Here is a 3,481-nt window from a genome sequence, read left to right on the forward strand (position 1 = left end):
CAGGCTCAAGGCAAACAGTTTGTGATAAGAGTTCAGGAGAGGTGGATTGACTAAGACAAACTTAAGAGTCTGGGGGAACCAGATATGGCCTGGCCAAACACGCAAGTGCAGAGGTCACCGGGCTGTTAAGCCTATCCATTCCCAGCCTTTTGGACAGAAAATGGGTTATATGTCTCTTCCTTTGTAAAGACAGCTCTGCAGGCTTAATATTCCTGATTTCCCTAGTGCTTACCTGTGAGTGCAAGAACCTCATGTCTGCTACTGACCCTGGGGATGAAACACAGATACACAGATGACACAGATCATCAGGCGTGGTGGCAAGCACCTGTACCTGCTGAGCTGAGCCCTCTCTCTCTCTCTCTCTCTCTCTCTCTCTCTCTCTCTCTCTCTCTCTCTCTCTCTGTGTGTGTGTGTGTGTGTGTGTGAGAGAGAGAGTGTGTGCGTGCATGCTTGTGTGCTGTCTCTTTGTATGCCACCTGCTTGCGGTATGCTCTCAAAAGCCAAGAGAGACACCCTGGCACCCTGGCCCCAGCATTTTAGGGATTTATGAGCTGCTTCATATGGGTTCTGGGAATCAAATCCAGGTCCTCCACAAGAGCAGAGAACATCCTTACCTGCACCACTATCTCCAGCCCCTTTATATGATGCTTTAATGTTAGGAGTTTTCAGGTGCTAGGGCTGAAACACAAGGCGTTGAAATGTGAGTCAGGTGTTTAACTATAGAACCATATCACCAATATTCTGTGTTTCTTTTCTCTCAAAATGACAACCCTACTTGGCTGGACTTCTGTGACTATATTGTGTACCTTGGGTCGCTCAGAAATTCATGGGCTACAATTTTAGGATCCTGCAGAAGGAAGTGAGATTACCTGATTTTGAAAGATTTCTTGCTATTTTAGACAGGAAAGATAATAAAATTGAGTAAATAAAGTTAATTCAAGGTTAATAAAAGAACAGGCAGCTGTGTGGTGGGAAGGACAGGGTAGAAAGAATATTAGGGGAGGGGCAACAGTATCCAGATCCAATTTTGAAAAGTTCATGATTTAATTATTAAAGGCAGTAATGCCATCTGACTTTAAATTTAAAAAAAGCAAACAAATGTGAAAACCGATTTAAATCTTGGTTTTCAGAATTTGGAATTTGATTGCTGATGTATACATGGGTAGCCAGCCTTTGAAATGAGCCTCAGTTACTCTAGATGGCTCTTTCTCTTGGAATGTAGGATGACATTTTGCAGTGACTTCTAATGAATACAGTGCGTGGTGAGATTGTACTGTTGAGACTAGTTTAGAAAGACTGCACCTCAGGTCTGGGGTCTTTCTTTGGCTCCCACTTATCCTCATGGTGAAGAACACCCACAGGTACTCTAGAGTTAAGGTTGGAGAGAGACGCCCCATCTTAGTGGGAGGAGCTTTAAGTCATTAGCCAAAACATAGACTTCTGGGCTTTGCAGACGCCGCTGTCCCCTCTCACCGCTTGCTGCAGCCATGGTCAACCCCACCGTGTTCTTCGACATCGCGGCCAATGGCAAGCCCTTGGGCCGCGTCTCCTTCGAGCTGTTTGCAGACAAAGTTCCAAAGACAGCAGAAAACTTTCGTGCTCTGAGCAATGGAGAGAAAGGATTTGGATATAAGGGTTCTTCCTTTCACAGGATTATTCCAGGATTCATGTGCCAGGGTGGTGACTTCACATGCCATAATGGCACTGGCGGCAGATCCATCTACGGAGAAAAATTTGAGGATGAGAACTTCATCCTGAAGCATACAGGTCCTGGCATCTTGTCCATGGCAAATGCTGGACCAAACACAAACGGTTCCCAGTTTTTTATCTGCACCACCAAGACTGAGTGGCTGGATGGCAAACATGTGGTCTTTGGGAAGGTGAAAGAAGGCATGAACATTGTGGAAGCCATGGAGCGTTTTGGGTCCAGGAATGGCAAGACCAGCAAGAAGATCACCATTTCCGACTGTGGACAACTCTAATTCTTTTGTCTTGCGGGCTTCTTACTCACCAGACCATTCCTTCTGTAGCTCAGGAGAGCACCCCAGCCCCATCTGCTCGCAGTACCCTGTAATCTCTGCTCTCACTGAAGTTCTTTGGGTTCCATATTTTCCTCATTCCCCTTCAAGTCTAGCTGGATTGCAGAGTTAAGTTTATGATTATGAATAAAAACTAAGAAAAAAAAACGTAGACTTCTGAAGGCAATGATTAAGGTTGTCAAGAAATTGAACCCAATGCACAAATTAACAAAGAAGGCTGGCAAGCTTTTGTAAAAGCAAGGCCACCTACAACAGTCCAGCCCCAGAGCCTCTTGAGAGGAGGCATCATGGGAGACCTTGAGCCAAGGAGTCTGTGGAAGCACTCGGGCTGTGTTCAAGGCAGGCTGTTGGGGCTGGGGAGAATGCCTTCCCTTCAGTCAGAAGGCCCTGGGTTTGAAGGGCCATGGTAACAGTCTAAGGGTAGGTAGTTGGTGGGACACATTGAGGTGAGGAGAGACAAGATCCTGGGCATATTCTGATGGCAGAACTCACGACACAGCCACTTTCCTACTAGGTTTAGAAAGAGAATACGATCTGTGTAGAATCAGCCTGTGGGTGGCTTTCTGAAACGGCACTGTGGACAGACATCCGGTGTCAGGTCCTGAAAACATTCCTTTCTTGTGTGTGTCATTTGATGCTTTAACTGTGTACGCTTTGTATTTAAACATTTCATTTACCTTTCAAAACGAGCTCGACACGTTAAATTCGCCAATGAGCCACTTCTACTTTGTACGATAAATGAAAACAAATAAACAATGGATATCAGGCTGAAAAACAGAGCAGACACTTGCTTTTGTGTATATTATAAACAATGAAGCCTTTAAAAACAGCTATTACATATACTTCCTGGCTGAGGAGATAATCGAGCCAGTAAAGTACTTGCGAGCCTTGCAAACATCAGGGCCCAAGTTCCATCTCCCGAACTCATAAGAAAAGCTGGGCATGATGGCCCACATGTAATCCCAGTGCTGGAGAAGTGGAGATAGGAAGATCCCTGGGGCTCACAGCCAGCTTAATTTTTATTGGAGATCTCCGGCCAGTGAGAGACCCTGCAGACGTCACCAACAGCAGCATAAATAAACAAACAAAAAGCCATTGGGGCCAGCACTTAGGGAAGAGTAGGTAGCGTCCAAGCCAAGAACAGCCTTGCAGGCTGTGCTGGGAAGATTTGACTTGACCCTGTGGTTCCAGAGGAACTAATTCTCAAGGGATTTTGCCTGAAGGTTAATAGATCATGAGTTGGCTGTTCGGGTTCTGCTCTTGGTAGCAATATAATAGAGATAGTAGGGGGCTGGGGGACTGGTAAGTGTCCCTCAAACACCTCAACTGGCAGACAGGAATGAGATGAAAATGTACAGAAACCCAACATAACAGAGCAGGTAGAATTTCATTGCTGATTCCTGTTTTTTGTTTTTGTTGTTGTTGTTGTTTTTCTCCAAGAT

The 3,481-nt window shown here is 45.4% G+C and overlaps 1 pseudogene; it reads left to right on the forward strand.

The window, feature by feature from the left end:
• Nucleotides 1–1,452: 1,452 nt before the first annotated feature.
• Nucleotides 1,453–2,186, forward strand: LOC142836292 (peptidyl-prolyl cis-trans isomerase A pseudogene; annotated as a pseudogene).
• The last annotated feature ends 1,295 nt before the right edge of the window (nt 2,187–3,481 follow it).

This window comes from Microtus pennsylvanicus, chromosome 16 (assembly GCF_037038515.1).
Source record: "Microtus pennsylvanicus isolate mMicPen1 chromosome 16, mMicPen1.hap1, whole genome shotgun sequence".
In the NCBI taxonomy this organism is placed as follows: domain Eukaryota; kingdom Metazoa; phylum Chordata; class Mammalia; order Rodentia; family Cricetidae; genus Microtus; species Microtus pennsylvanicus.